The sequence below is a fragment of the Oncorhynchus keta genome, unplaced genomic scaffold (assembly GCF_023373465.1).
Source record: "Oncorhynchus keta strain PuntledgeMale-10-30-2019 unplaced genomic scaffold, Oket_V2 Un_contig_1319_pilon_pilon, whole genome shotgun sequence".
In the NCBI taxonomy this organism is placed as follows: Eukaryota; Metazoa; Chordata; class Actinopteri; order Salmoniformes; family Salmonidae; genus Oncorhynchus; species Oncorhynchus keta.
Window position 1 is genome coordinate 76375 of NW_026278147.1, and position 16402 is coordinate 92776.

Sequence of the window (16402 nt, forward strand, 5' to 3'; positions counted from 1 at the left end):
TGTAGATCTAGCTGGTCTGTCATAATAAAATAGAGACTGTAGATCTAGCTGGTCTGTCATAATACAATAGAGACAGTAGATCTAGCTGGTCTGTCATAACATAATAGAGACTGTAGATCTAGCTGGTCTGTCATAATACAATAGAGACAGTAGATCTAGCTGGTCTGTCATAATATTAAAGAGACAGTAGATCTAGCTGGTCTGTCATGATATAAAAGAGACAGGGTTAGGGTTAGGGTTAGAGAGCCATAGAAAGATTCTTATTGAGATTCTCAATCATTGTGGATTTATCGGTGGTGACAGTGTTTCCTGCCCTCAGTGCAGTGGGCAGCTGGGAGGAGGTACTCTTATTCTCCATGGACTTTACAGTGTCCCAGAACTTGTTAGAGTTTATGCTACAGGATGCAAATTTCTGTTTGAAAAAGCTAGCCTTAGCTTTCCTAACTGCTTGTGTATTTCGGTTCCTAACTTCCCTGAAAAGTTGCATATCACAGGGGCTATTTGATGCTAATGCAGTACACCAGAGGATGTTTTTGTACTGGTCAATGGCAGTCAGGTCTGGAGTGAATCAAGGGCTATATCCGTTCCTGGTTCTACATTTTTTGAACGGGGCATGCTTATTTAAGATGGTGAGGAAGGCACTTTTAAAGAATAACCAGGCATCCTCTACTGACGGGATGAGGTCAATATCCTTCCAGGATACACGGGCCAGGTTAATTAGAAAGGCCTGATCGCTGAAGTGTTTTAGGAAGTGTTTGACAGTGATGAAGGGTGGTCATAGTTACCAGCCCTTTCAAGCTTAACATCCTTATCAGTTATCGCCCTCCAGGTCCCCTCGGAGAGTTCATCAATGAGCTTGATGCCTTGATAAGCTCCTTTCCTGAGGACGGCTCACCTCTCACAGTTCTGGGCGACTTTAACCTCCCCACGTCTACCTTTGACTCATTCCTCTCTGCCTCCTTCTTTCCACTCCTCTCCTCTTTTGACCTCACCCTCTCACCTTCCCCCCCTACTCACAAGGCAGGCAATACGCCGACCTCATCTTTCCTAGATGCTGTTCTTCCACTAACCTCATTGCAACTCCCCTCCAAGTCTCCGACCACTACCTTGTATCCTTTTCCCTCTCGCTCTCATCCAACACTTCCCACACTGCCCCTACTCGGATGGTATCGCGCCGTCCCAACCTTCGCTCTCTCTCCCCGCTACTCTCTCCTCTTCCATCCTATCATCTCTTCCCTCTGCTCAAACCTTCTCCAACCTATCTCCTGATTCTGCCTCCTCAACCCTCCTCTCCTCCCTTTCTGCATCCTTTGACTCTCTATGTCCCCTATCCTCCAGGCCGCCTCGGTCCTCCCCTCCCGCTCCGTGGCTTGACGACTCATTGCGAGCTCACAGAACAGGGCTCCGGGCAGCCGAGCGGAAATGGAGGAAAACTCGCCTCCCTGCGGACCTGGCATCCTTTCACTCCCTCCTCTCTACATTTTACTCCTCTGTCTCTGCTGCTAAAGCCACTTTCTACCACTCTAAATTCCAAGCATCTGCCTCTAACCCTAGGAAGCTCTTTGCCACCTTCTCCTCCCTCCTGAAATCTCCTCCCCCCTCCTCCCTCTCTGCAGATGACTTCGTCAACCATTTTGAAAAGAAGGTCGACGACATCCGATCATCGTTTGCTAAGTCAAACGACACCGCTGGTTCTGCTCACACTGCCCTACCCTGTGCTCTGACCTCTTTCTCCCCTCTCTCTCCAGATGAAATCTCGCGTCTTGTGACGGCCAGCCGCCCAACAACCTGCCCGCTTGACCCTATCCCCACCCCTCTTCTCCAGACCATTTCCGGAGACCTTCTTCCTTACCTCACCTCGCTCATCAACTCATCCCTGACCGCTGGCTACGTCCCTTCCGTCTTCAAGAGAGCGAGAGTTGCACGCCTTCTGAAAAAACCTACACTCGATCCCTCCGATGTCAACAACTACAGACCAGTATCCCTTCTTTCTTTTCTCTCCAAAACTCTTGAACGTGCCGTCCTTGGCCAGCTCTCCCGCTATCTCTCTCAGAATGACCTTCTTGATCCAAATCAGTCAGGTTTCAAGACTAGTCATTCAACTGAGACTGCTCTTCTCTATATCACGGAGGCGCTCCGCACTGCTAAAGCTAACTCTCTCTCCTCTGCTCTCATCCTTCTAGACCTATCGGCTGCCTTCGATACTGTGAACCATCAGATCCTCCTCTCCACCCTCTCCGAGTTGGGCATCTCCGGCGCGGCCCACGCTTGGATTGCGTCCTACCTGACAGGTAGCTCCTACCAGGTGGCGTGGCGAGAATCTGTCTCCTCACCACGCGCTCTCACCACTGGTGTCCCCCAGGGCTCTGTTCTAGGCCCTCTCCTATTCTCGCTATACACCAAGTCACTTGGCTCTGTCATAACCTCACATGGTCTCTCCAATCATTGCTATGCAGACGACACACAATTAATCTTCTCCTTTCCCCCTTCTGATGACCAGGTGGCGAATCGCATCTCTGCATGTCTGGCAGACATATCAGTGTGGATGACGGATCACCACCTCAAGCTGAACCTCGGCAAGACGGAGCTGCTCTTCCTCCCGGGAAGGACTGCCCGTTCCATGATCTCGCCATCACGGTTGACAACTCCATTGTGTCCTCCTCCCAGAGCGCTAAGAACCTTGGCGTGATCCTGGACAACACCCTGTCGTTCTCAACTAACATCAAGGCGGTGGCCCGTTCCTGTAGGTTCATGCTCTACAACATCCGCAGAGTACGACCCTGCCTCACACAGGAAGCGGCGCAGGTCCTAATCCAGGCACTTGTCATCTCCCGTCTGGATTACTGCAACTCGCTGTTGGCTGGGCTCCCTGCCTGTGCCATTAAACCCCTACAACTCATCCAGAACGCCGCAGCCCGTCTGGTGTTCAACCTTCCCAAGTTCTCTCACGTCACCCCGCTCCTCCGCTCTCTCCACTGGCTTCCAGTTGAAGCTCGCATCCGCTACAAGACCATGATGCTTGCCTACGGAGCTGTGAGGGGAACGGCACCTCAGTACCTCCAGGCTCTGATCAGGCCCTACACCCAAACAAGGGCACTGCGTTCATCCACCTCTGGCCTGCTCGCCTCCCTACCACTGAGGAAGTACAGTTCCCGCTCAGCCCAGTCAAAACTGTTCGCAGCTCTGGCCCCCCAATGGTGGAACAAACTCCCTCACGACGCCAGGACAGCGGAGTCAATCACCACCTTCCGGAGACACCTGAAACCCCACCTCTTTAAGGAATACCTAGGATAGGATAAAGTAATCCTTCTCACCCCCCCCCCCTAAAAGATTTAGATGCACTATTGTAAAGTGGCTGTTCCACTGGATGTCATAAGGTGAATGCACCAATTTGTAAGTCGCTCTGGATAAGAGCGTCTGCTAAATGACTTAAATGTAAATGTAATGTAAATGTCATTTGACCGCAGACCCATTACGGATGCGGGCAATGAGGCAGTGGTCGCTGAGATCTTGGTTGAAGACAGCAGAGGTGTTTGGAGGGCAAGTTGGTTAGGATGATATCTATGAGGGTGCCCGTGTTTACAGATTTGGGGTTGTACCTGGTAGGTTCATTGATCATTTTTGTGAGATTGAGGGCATCAAGATTAGATTGTAGGATGGCTGGGGTGTTAAGCATGTCCCACTTTAGGTCACCTAGCAGCACGAGCTCTGAAGATAGATAGGGGACAATCAATTCACATATGGTGTCCAGGGCACAGCTGGGGGCAGAGGGTGGTCTATAGCAAGCGGCAACGGTGAGAGACTTGTTTCTGGAAAGGTGGATTTTTAGAAGTAGAAGCTCTAATTGTTTGGGCACAGACCTCGATGGTATGACAGAACTCCGCAGGCTATCTCAGTAGATTGCCACTCCGCCGCCTTTGGCGGTTCTATCTTGTCGGAAAATGTTATAGTTAGGGATGGAAATTTCAGGGTTTTTGGTGGTCTTCCTAAACCAGGATTCAGACACGGCTAGGACATCTGGGTTGGCAGAGTGTACTAAGGCAGTGAATAAAACAAACTTGGGGAGGAGGCTTCTAATGTTAACGTGCATGAAACCAAGGCTTTTGCGGTTACAGAAGCCAACAAATGAGAGCGCCTGGGGAATGGGAGTGGAGCTAGGCACTGCTGGGCCTGGATTAACCTCTACATCACCAGAGGAACAGAGGAGGAATAGGGTAAGGGTACGGCTAAAGGCTACAAGAACTGGTTGTCTAGTACGTTCGGAACAGAGAGTAAAAGGAGCAGGTTTCTGGGTGCAATAGAATAGATTCAAGGTATAATGTACAGACAAAGGTGTGGTAGAATGTGAATACAGTGGAGGTAAACCTAGGCATAGAATGACGATGAGAGAGATATTGTCTCGAGAAACATAATTTAAACCAGGTGATGTCACCGCATGTGTGGTGAGGGGGACAAGAGGGTTAGCTAAGGCATATTGAACAGGGCTAGAGGCTCTACAGTGAAATAAGACAATCACTAACCAGAACAGCAATGGATAAACCCTATCGACATTTGTGAGAGGCATGCGTAGCCGAGTGATTGTAAGGGTCCAGTGAGTAGTTAAGCTGGCTGGAGACACAGCGATTCAGACAGCTAGCGGGCCGGGGCTAGCAAGCTAGCAGAAGGGCCTTAGAGAGATGTTGTGATGGAAGAAGTCTGTTTTAGCCTCCTCATGCAGAGCCTCTTCATGTGGTTCCGTCTTGTGACGGCCCTGAATTTTTTTTGAACCGTCTCAGTGCAGCTCCTTCCAATAGGGCGCTTTCCCTTTAATTCCCAATTAAATAGCCAGCATCAGCTGCGCGAAAGTGGGGTTGTGATGGAGACGTGCATGAGGATGTGTTCAACCCTCAGTTCCCGAAGCTTCTCCATTCCGTTTGTTTTGTTGCTGTTAAACGTGTGTTTTGTAGCCTAAGAGAGTTTACCCAGGATCGGATCCACTCTTTGCGTCCCTGGACTACACCTCTCCGTTCTTCGTGGCCTTTCTCAGCTGGAGATCTATTGGCAGATTGGATTGTCTGACTGACCGACTGACTACCACTTTTTTGTATACGGTATTTCATTTGTTTGGATGTATACTGTGATTTATGTAGTTAGTTGTAGTTGAGGACTTAATTAAGAGTTGATCCGCTTTAAAGTTCTGTGGTAAAATAATTGTTATATTGATTGTATGTTTAATACTGGGTTTACGCTACACGGAATAAACAGACAAACATTGTGTGACAAAAGACACTTGAGTTCACTGAACTCCTTTACCGGGCTGGACTCTTTTTAGGCCCGAGGTACAGGACATTTCTGGAGGAACCAGAACTCATTGTGTTATATTATATGTGTGCGTAATCCTTGATGTTGTTAATACAACCCACGCAAAAGAATATAGTTGTTTTGGAAGTTCTTTCCAATGTTTTAAGGATTTATGAAAAGTTTATTTCCATCCTGACTTTTACATGAGTCCTTTGTATTGGTGTAGACTTGACGGACCAGATGGGACTCATTCCCACCCAAACTAAAAGGAGAAACCAATGTTTTCTCTGGTAGGCACAACCTACCTGGCACCCCTATAAATAATAACCTCAAGTCAAAACCGTTACAGTCTGCAGACCAGCCATGATGGATTAGTAGGGTTCCGTGTAGTAAAGGTGCCCAGTCCAATTGGCAAAATAGGTATAGTGGCCCAAGAAATTGCCCGATGGACCTATTCAGCTAACAGTTCGATATGCTCTAGACAGCTAGCGGGCCGCAGCTAGTAGGCTAGCTAGAATCATTCAGGGGACGTTGCGACGGAGGGGCCTGTTGCAAAAAGAACCCTCGGGCAGATTACATCGGTAGTCCAGATGGATTAGCAGGGCTTTATGTAGTAAAATGGGTCCAAAATAGGTATTGTAGCCCAAGGGGTGGCTGATGGACCTCTTCAGCTAGCTGGGAGATGGGCCTAGCATGGGCTAGCTCCAGGCTAATTGGTGCTTGCTTCGGGACAGAGACGTTAGCCAGGAGAAGCCAATCGGATAGCAGCTAGCTAGCTGCGATGATCCAGGTGAAAAGGTTCAGAGCTTGCGGTAGGAATCCGGGGATATGGAGAGAAAATAAGTCTGGTATGCTATGTTTTGAATAGCGTTGTGCAAATTGGTGAGAGAATTCTGAGCTAGAGGTTAGCTGATGACCGCTAGCTGGCTGGCTTATGTCGGGGGATTCCGGGTTCGAAAGTAAAGAAAAATACTTTAGAAAATAGCAGATCCTTACCACATTGGGTGAGGCGGGATGAGATTTCTCTAACTGTGGTAGATTTCTCTAACTGATTTACTGTGGTAGATTTCTCTAACTGATTTACTGTGGAAGATTTCTCTAAATGATTTATTGTGGTAAATTTCTCTAACTGATTTATTAATAATAATAATAATAATAATATAATAATAATAATAATAGGGTTATTGTGGTACATGCAACATCTACACAGTATAGACTAATAGTGTAGCCATAACAGTTTGTGCTTTAATTCTCACTTTTAGTTCATTATCACAAACCATCAGTGATCACTTCATGATAATTCCTCACTCTAATCATGGTGTGCAATCAAGTCATTTTCTGCACTCAGAAGTGCCTGTTAAAAGCTGTAGGATAATTGTTCAGTAATAACCATCAACAGGACTGAAGCCAGAATTACTCTTCCTTCCGCGTTGTTCCATGTGATCCCAGTAGGTGTTCCAGAGAGGGAGGGGAAACAGAGCGATATACGTCTACAACACGAGTTGGTAGAACATGACTACTGTCATTATCCCCGTTACTCCTGCAATACTACATGTTATCATCCTACCCACCAAGCAGTGTAGCCCGGTCCTGTCGTTGCTGATTGACTGCCTGCAGAGACAAATAAAGACGTCGAGAGACTCCAGAGCGGGTCCCGCTGCGCCGCGAGAGAACAAACAAGAGACAAACAGTCAGCGGCAACTGTAGAAGGACAAACAGGCAGCAGCTACTGTAGAAGGACAAACAGGCAGCAGCTACTACAGAAGGACAAACAGTCAGCGGCTACTGTAGAAGGACAAACAGGCAGCAGCTACTACAGAAGGACAAACAGGCAGCAGCTACTGTAGAAGGACAAACAGTCAGCAGCTACTGTAGAAGGACAAACAGGCAGCAGCTACTGTAGAAGGACAAACAGGCAGCAGCTACTGTAGAAGGACAAACAGGCAGCAGCTACTACAGAAGGAGACGGCATCGCACAGTATTTGAGGTCTTTTTCAGGTTAGTCGTAATATTTCTTTCTGCGATGAGCAGCATGGTATTTAACCCACGGAGAGGGGGATCAATTACACTGCCTGTCAACACATTGGCAAGCGTAGGCCTACTTTCATTTAAAACATTTATTGTTTTCCTATTATTGGGGAAATGAAATCAAGTGTTTAGGACATGCATATGATGTGTAGCAATTTTAACAAGCAACGTCCTCGCTGTGGTACAGGTACGTTTTTATTCAATTCAACAAATTAATTCCCAAACGTTTTCCAAATTTGAAGCATGTGCTGATAATTTCAAGGGCTCACACATTGGAAGATTAAAAAAATTAAAATATGTTTTGACAATCATTTTTTCGTCGTAACCCTTTATCATCACGAATAGCTAGGCAATTTGCTCAGTTTTAGTTTTAAATTATAGACTGATAGTATTGCGCTGAATTAGCGGGTAAATCTCAGTCCTGCGTGGCAGCAGCGCTGGGTAGCAAGCAATTTGTGGTGAGCTGGTCAGCTTTTCGTTCACCTACTGCCGCCCGCAATTACTAAAGTCCCATCAGCAACCACCCAACGACATGTGATAAAGTGACAATCTGAAGAATTATAAAGAAAATACATCTAGGCTACATGGGGCGCAGGATTTTTTTTGTTGTTTCCTGATTTGCATATGTTTCTGATTATAATTTCCGACTTTTGGTAGACTATTTGTTTGTCAAGTTGTTTACATATATTCAGCTTCTCTTCTATCATTATATGTTGCCCAAGTAGACTAAATACACCCTTGCTCACCAGAATGTCATAAATCGATAGAATTAATGTTTCTATACAGTTGAGGTCAGTAAAGTTCTCTTCTTTCGGAGAGAAAATGCAATAACTGACAAAAAAATTGATGTGCAACATTTACAAATTACATCAGTTTGACCATTTGTAAGGAAATGGAAAGCTGTGAAAATGACCCAACATGTTTCTGATAAGATTTCCGTTTGGCTTGGATGCATATTTTATGTGGTTGACATACTATCAGCTTTTATGATGCTGATAAAGATAGCACCATAGAAGGTATCTGTGGAGGTGCATTCTCTCAAGATGCTGAAAGAAATACATCTTATTTCTCCCCTCATGTTCCCTGGTCAACATTTAGCCTACAGTAGAATTTTACTGCAAGAAATGCTTAATTCTGCATGAGTTAATGTTAAGGCTTTGTGCGAGGTTATAGACCTACAGTCAGTGTCCAAATGTCAGTTTCCATTTAAACCCATCTGAGCAGTAGGCTACAGTTCCCTTGACATGTCATAAGCCTATTTGAAGTCCTGTCTTGTGACTGGAATTTGTACAGCGCCTCACAATCATCACACATAACATAGCCCCAGCACTGCTTTCATCCTCTCATACTACTTCATCAAATCTTTCCAAAACATTACTTTTATGGGCCTCCCTTCTCTTTATTTTCAACTGTCCATTACACAGCTTTTCTCTTAATGAATTAAACTTCAACCTTGTCCTTTTTTCCTTCTATTGAATTAAACTCTGATATTGTCCTTTTTTTCCTCTATGAATCAACTTGAACTTTTTCTGCCTCTTCCGTTCAGCATTTGGCTATTGGCGTGTAGGCTATTTGGCCCGTATACAGTTAGGCCCTAAAGCTTAGGCTTATACACTAATGAGAGAGCCTAAAATAATGAAAGAAAAACCTCAATGTAGCCCATAGATATAAATTGCACAATAATGATACATTTATGGATTTTTTTTAAAGGTAAGCCTAGTGGTTTGATCTTTATTCAACCCGCCCACCACACACCCACCCGATATCCACACAATGATCCTATTTTGTTGTAGGCAAACCTTCACCCGTCAAACCATTCAGTAAGGTATTGCTGCAGTGTTTTAATTTAGGCTGTAGGTACCTCCAGATATAAACATATTTTTTTAATATAGCCATATTTAGGAAACCAAATTTAAATTAACTTATTACTGAAGCAAATCAATTTTGATTTGAGTTATTGGTTTAACAACCATGCCTTATGGCTTACAATCAGCTGCCACCTGTTGACTACAATAGATGGGTTACTATAAAAATACTTTTAAATTAGGCTCCGCTTATGTAGAAATGTGTATTCTTGATCTAAATAGGCTGTATAATTCTGTATTTACTTTCTATGTTACAAGGTCATAGCATCATCTGAGGCCAGTGTTAGTTATGACACAGGTCAGCATGATATTTCGTCATGCAATGACTTAAAATAAACCATTTATTTAAGGATATGACTGAATAACTTATGATAAAACATTTGTAAAGCTATTTTTGAAAAATGGTTGTGACATGAACAGTATTTTGGAGAAGCGAGGACTAGTCTGTGTCCGCTGAAAGTGATAGGATACTTCAGGTTCAGTTTCACAACATTTCCCTTCACAAAGATCGAGAACACAGTTTTCCCCAGTGGTGTAAAGTATTTAAGAAAAAATACTTTAAAGTACTACGTAAGTAGTTATCTGTACTTTTACTCTGCTACATTCCTGAAGAAAATAATGTACTTTTTACTCCATTTATTTTTCCTGCCACCCAAAAGTACTCCTTACATTTCAAATTCTTGACACTACAGGAAAATGGTACAATTCACACTTATCAAGAGAACATCCCTGGTCATCTCTACTGCCTCTGATCTGGCGGACTTACTATACACAAATGCTTTGTTTGTAAATGTCTGAGTGTTGGAGTGTGCCCCTGGCTCTCTGTAAATTAAAACAACAAGACAAATTTACCATCTGGTTTGCTTAATATAAGGAATGTGAAATTATGTACTGTATACTTTTACTTTTGAAACTTAAGTCCATTTTCTTTTGATACTTTAGTATATTCAAAACCAAATAATTTTACTCAAGTAGTATTTTACTGGGTGACTTTCACCTCTACTTCATACGTCATTTTCTATTAAGGTATCTTTACTTTTATTAAAGTATGACAATTGGGTACTTTTCTCACACTGGTTTTCACTACACTACAGTATAAGGATAGGGTAGTATGCCTACACCAATTATTCCTCATTATAGTCTCATGTTTAGCATTTCTCCCTCCATGGGCTACAGTATAATCTTCTATAATCTAGCAGGAACCATCAAGTCTGTATCTACAGTAGAACTCTTTATAACCTGATATAACAGTGATGTAATGTGTGGATACTAGAGCAACAAGGACTGAATCAAAAAGAGGGACAGTTTACTTCAGAGTTTCATAATGGGTTATATAATTCCTAAAGAGCAATGTGTGTGTATGTTGGACTTTGCTCTGTTATAAATGGAAGGAGCGTCTACAGAGACAAAGCTGTGTTTCTATTGGGCCTTTATGTTGGGCCTAACCTGGCCTCCAATACATCAAATCAAATTGTATTAGTCACAGGCGCTGATTACAACAGGTAATAGACCTTACTGTGAAATACTTACTTAAAAGCCCTAAACTCTATTTTTCTAACTGCATTGTTGGTTAAGTAAATATTTTCTAAATAAACTAAAGAATTTTTCTTCTCCAAAAAATCCAAACGCAACACAAGAAAATGACGTAATAAATATACATGGGCTACCGGTACAATGTGTGGGGGTACAGGTTAGTCAAGGTAATTTGTAAAGTGACTATGCATAGATAACAAACATCAAGTAGCAGCAGGGTAAAAACAAGGAGGGGGGATCAATGCAAATAGTACTACCTATACATCTACATAGTACTACCTATACATCTACATAGTACTACCTATTCCCCCCCCCCCATATTTATTTAACTAGGCAAGTCAATTTAGAACAAATTCTTATTTACAATGACCCTAACCCGGATGACGCTGGGCCAATTGTGCACCGCCCTATGGGACTCCCAATCACAGCTGGTTTGATATATCCTGGAATCGAACCAGGGTCTGTAGTGATGCCTCTAGCACTGAGGTGCAGTGCCTTAGACCGCTGCTCCACTCAGGAGCCAAATACAAATGCCTATACAATACCTCAAATACATTCACATAGTACTGCCTATACAATACCTCAAATACCTTTACATAGTACTACCTTTACAATACATCAAATACATCTACAGAGTACTAAGCTTAGCAATAAAGCCTAATTTTAATTTTTTTTTTAAATTGATAAAGAAAAAAACAAATCAAATCTAAATCAAATCAAAATCAAATCAAATGTATTAATATAGCCCTTCGTACATCAGCTGATATCTCAAAGTGCTGTACAGAAACCCAGCCTAAAACCCCAAACAGCAAGCAATGCAGGTGTAGAAGCTCGGTGGCTAGGAAAAAACAGGCTATGTGGGGTGGCCAGTCCTCTTCTGGCTGTGCCGGGTGGAGATTATAACAGAACATGGCCAAGATGTTCAAATGTTCATAAATTACCAGCATGGTCCAATAATAATAAGGCAGAACAGTTGAAACTGGAGCAGCAGCACAGCCAGGTGGACTGGGGACAGCAAGGAGTCATCATGTCAGGTAGTCCTGAGGCATGGTCCAAGGGCTCAGGTCCTCCGAAAGAAAGAGAGAAAGAGAGAATTAGAAATAAAACATTAATATATATATATATATATATATATATATTCTTTATCAGAAACTGATGTGTTCTGATTGTACGGACATTTGCGATTTACACAAACTCATTACCCACACAGAGATGGTGTTTCAAATGCTGTGGTCAGGCTCTGACCAACACAGGGATTTTCCTGTCATTTCCATTGATTTCCACTGATTCCTTATTATAATCGTTTATTAATTTCCAGTGATTTTCTAGTGATTATCCAGCTAAACCAGCTGAAAGGAATATAATAGGATTCAGCCTCATTAAAAAGACAGTCCTGTTGTACTGCAACAGCATTACTTCCCCTCTGACTTTATAACTATTTTTATTTTATTTTATTTCACCTTTATTTAACCAGGTAGGCTAGTTGAGAACAAGTTCTCATTTGCAACTGCGACCTGGCCAAGATAAAGCATAGCAGTGTGAACAGACAACACAGAGTTACACATGGAGTAAACAATTAGCAAGTCAATAACACAGTAGAAAAAATGGGCAGTCTATATACAATGTGTGCAAAAGGCATGAGGAGGTAGACAAATAATTACAATTTCGCAGATTAACACTGGAGTGATAAATGATCAGATGGTCATGTACAGGTAGAGATATTGGTGTGCAAAAGAGCAGGAAAGTAAATAAATAAAAACAGTATAAAAACAGTATGGGAATGAGGTAGGTGAAAATGGGTGAGCTATTTACCTATAGACTATGTACAGCTGCAGCGATCGGTTAGCTGCTCGGATAGCTGATGTTTGAAGTTGGTGAGGGAGATAAAAGTCTCCAACTTCAGCGATTTTGCAATTCGTTCCAGTCACAGGCAGCAGAGTACTGGAACGAAAGGCGGCCAAATGAGGTGTTGGCTTTAGGGATGATCAGTGAGATACACCTGCTGGAGCGCGTGCTACGGATGGGTGTTGCTATCGTGACCAGTGAACTGAGATAAGGCGGAGCTTTACCTAGCATGGACTTGTAGATGACCTGGAGCCAGTGGGTCTGGCGACGGATATGTAGTGAGGGCCAGCCGACTAGAGCATACAGGTCGCAGTGGTGGGTGGTATAAGGTGCTTTAGTGACAAAACGGATGGCACTGTGATAGACTGCATCCAGTTTGCTGAGTAGAGTGTTGGAAGCCATTTTGTAGATGACATCGCCGAAGTCGAGGATCGGTAGGATAGTCAGTTTTACTAGGGTAAGCTTGGCAGCGTGAGTGAAGGATGCTTTGTTGCGGAATAGAAAGCCGACTCTTGATTTGATTTTTGATTGGAGATGTTTGATGTGAGTCTGGAAGGAGAGTTTGCAGTCTAGCCAGACACCTAGGTACTTATAGATGTCCACATATTCAAGGTCGGAACCATCCAGGGTGGTGATGCTAGTCGGGCATGCGGGTGCAGGCAGCGATCGGTTGAAAAGCATGCATTTGGTTTTACTCGCGTTTCAGAGCAGTTGGAGGCCACGGAAGGAGTGCTGTATGGCATTGAAGCTCGTTTGGAGGTTTGATAGCACAGTGTCCAATGACGGGCCGAAAGTATATAGAATGGTGTCGTCTGCGTAGAGGTGGATCAGGGAATCGCCCGCAGCAAGAGCAACATCATTGATATATACAGAGAAAAGAGTCGGCCCGAGAATTGAACCCTGTGGCACCCCCATAGAGACTGCCAGAGGACCGGACAGCATGCCCTCCGATTTGACACACTGAACTCTGTCTGCAAAGTAATTGGTGAACCAGGCAAGGCAGTCATCCGAAAAACCGAGGCTGTTGAGTCTGCCGATAAGAATATGGTGATTGACAGAGTCGAAAGCCTTGGCGAGGTCGATGAAGACGGCTGCACAGTACTGTCTTTTATCGATGGCGGTTATGATATCGTTTAGTACCTTGAGTGTGGCTGAGGTGCACCCGTGACCGGCTCGGAAACCAGATTGCACAGCGGAGAAGGTACGGTGGGATTCGAGATGGTCAGTGACCTGTTTGTTGACTTGGCTTTCGAAGACCTTAGATAGGCAGGGCAGGATGGATATAGGTCTATAGCAGTTTGGGTCCAGGGTGTCTCCCCCTTTGAAGAGGGGGATGACTGCGGCAGCTTTCCAATCCTTGGGGATCTCAGACGATATGAAAGAGAGGTTGAACAGGCTGGTAATAGGGGTTGCGACAATGGCGGCAGATAGTTTCAGAAATAGCGGGTCCAGATTGTCAAGCCCAGCTGAACTAGGGTGATAGGTGACAAAATTCAGCTTTGGTTCTGGTGTTATACTTTGTATTCCATGTTATAGGGAACCTCATTAACACAAAACACTTTATTTCATGACGGTAGGACTTAGCATTGCTGAGATCTTATTTTCAAGTGATCGGAAAAGGTCTTGGACTGGTCACTATTATTCCGTAGGCAATTGCACCAAATCACCTGTCTGGATTCTTAATATCAACGCGTTTTGTCCAATATCAAGATACAGTGATCATATTGTTATGACATTTTCAGGGTTGATGTAGAACACATTTCATGAAATTAAATTGCAATATTATAAAAATGTGCCACTTAATATGCAAATAAGGCAGGGGTGAAGTGACAATGCATAGATAATAAACAGCGAGTAGCAGCAGTGTAAAAACAAATGGAGGGGTGTCGATGCAAATAGTCTGGGTAGCCATTTGATTAATTGTTCAGGAGTCTTATAGCTTGGGGGTAGAATCTGTTAAGGAGCCTTTTGGTCATAGACTTGGCGCTCCGGTATCGCTCGCTGTGCGGTAGCAGAGAGAACAGTCTATGACTTTGGTGACTGGAGTCTTTGACACTTTTTTGGGCTTTCGTCTGACACCGCTTAGTATGTAGGTCCGGGATCGCAGGAAGCTTGGCCTCGGTGATATCTGGGCCAAAAGCACTACCCTCTGTAGCGCCTTCTGGTCAGATGCTGAGCAGTTGCCATACCAGGCAGTGATGCAACAGGTCAGGATGCTCTCGATTGCGCAGCTGTAGAACTTTTTGAGGATCTCAGGAACCATGCCAAATCTTTTTAGTTTTCCTGAGGGGGAATAGGCTTTGTCGTGTCCTCTTCACAACTGTCTTGGTGTGTTTGGGCCAAAGTAGTTTGTTGGTGATGTGGACGCCAAGGAACTTGAAGCTCTCAACCTGCTCCACTGCAGCTCCATCGATGAGAATGGGGGTGTGCTCGGTCATCCTTTTCCTGTAGTCCACAATCATCTCCATTGTCTTGATCATGTTGAGGGAGAGGTTGTGGTCCTTGCACCATACAGTCAGGTCTCTGATCTCCCTATAGGCTGTCTCAGCGAGTGGGGTTAGGGTCAGCAGCAGCGAGCGGGGTTAGGGTCAGCAGCAGCGAGCGGGGTTAGGGTTAGCAGCAGCGAGCGGGGTTAGGGTTAGCAGCAGCGAGCGGGGTTAGGGTTAGCAGCGGGGTTAGGGTTAGCAGCAGCGAGCGGGGTTAGGGTTAGCAGCGGGGTTAGGGTTAGCAGCGGGGTTAGGGTTAGCAGCAGCTAGCGGGGTTGGAGTTAGCAGCAGCTAGCGGGGTTGGAGTTAGCAGCAGCTAGCGGGGTTGGAGTTAGCAGCAGCGAGCGGGGTTAGGGTCAGCAGCAGCGAGCGGGGTTAGGGTCAGCAGCGGGGTTAGGGTCAGCAGCAGCGAGCGGGGTTAGGGTTAGCAGCAGCGAGCGGGGTTGGAGTTAGCAGCAGCTAGCGGGGTTGGAGTTAGCAGCAGCTAGCGGGGTTAGGGTCAGCAGCAGCGAGCGGGGTTAGGGTTAGCAGCAGCTAGCGGGGTTGGAGTTAGCAGCAGCTAGCGGGGTTGGAGTTAGCAGCAGCTAGCGGGGTTGGAGTTAGCAGCAGCTAGCGGGGTTGGAGTTAGCAGCAGCTAGCGGGGTTGGAGTTAGCAGCAGCTAGCGGGGTTGGACTTAGCAGCAGCTAGCGGGTGTAACAGTAAAACTTTAGACCGTCCCCTCGCCCATAACCGGGCGCAAACCAGGGACCCTCCGCACACATCCACAACAGTCACCCACGAAGCATCGTTACCCATCGCTCCACAAAAGCCGCGGCCCTTGCAGAGCAAGGGGAACCACTACTTCAAGGTCTCAGAGCAAGTGACATCACCGATTGAAACGCTATTTATCGCGCACCACCACTGACTAGCTAGCTGTTTCACATCCGTTACACGGGGTTAGAGTTATTAGCAGCAGCAGCTAGCAGGGTTATTCTTTTTTATTTAAACTTTATTTAACCAGTTAAGCTAGTTGAGAACAAGTTCTCATTTACAATTGCGACCTGGCCAAGATAAAGCAAAGCAGTGCGACACAAACAACAACACAGTGACACATGGAATAAACAAGCATAAAGTCTATATACAGTGGTGTGCAAATGGGCTGAGGAGGTAAGGCAAAACAATATGGGGATGAGGTAGGTAGATTGGGTGGGCTATTTACAGATGGGCTATGTACAGCTGCAGCGATTGGTTAGCTGCTCAGGTAGCTGATGTTTAAAGTTAGTGAGGGAAATATGTCCCCAGCTTCAGCGATTTTTGCAATTTGTTCCAGTCCTTGGCAGCAGAGAACTGGAAGGAAAGGCGGCCAAAGGGGGTGTTGGCTTTGA

At 44.9% G+C, this 16402-nt stretch overlaps 1 protein-coding gene across 1 annotated transcript in view; it reads left to right on the forward strand.

Annotated features, from left to right (window-relative positions):
• The first annotated feature begins 6727 nt into the window (after positions 1–6727).
• pparg (peroxisome proliferator-activated receptor gamma) overlaps positions 6728–16402 on the forward strand; it is a 171306-nt gene continuing 161631 nt past the window's right edge. Inside the window, exon 1 of the mRNA XM_052501281.1 lies at positions 6728–7278. The gene's annotated coding sequence lies outside the window, so the exon portion shown is untranslated. The remainder of the gene's footprint in view (positions 7279–16402) is intronic.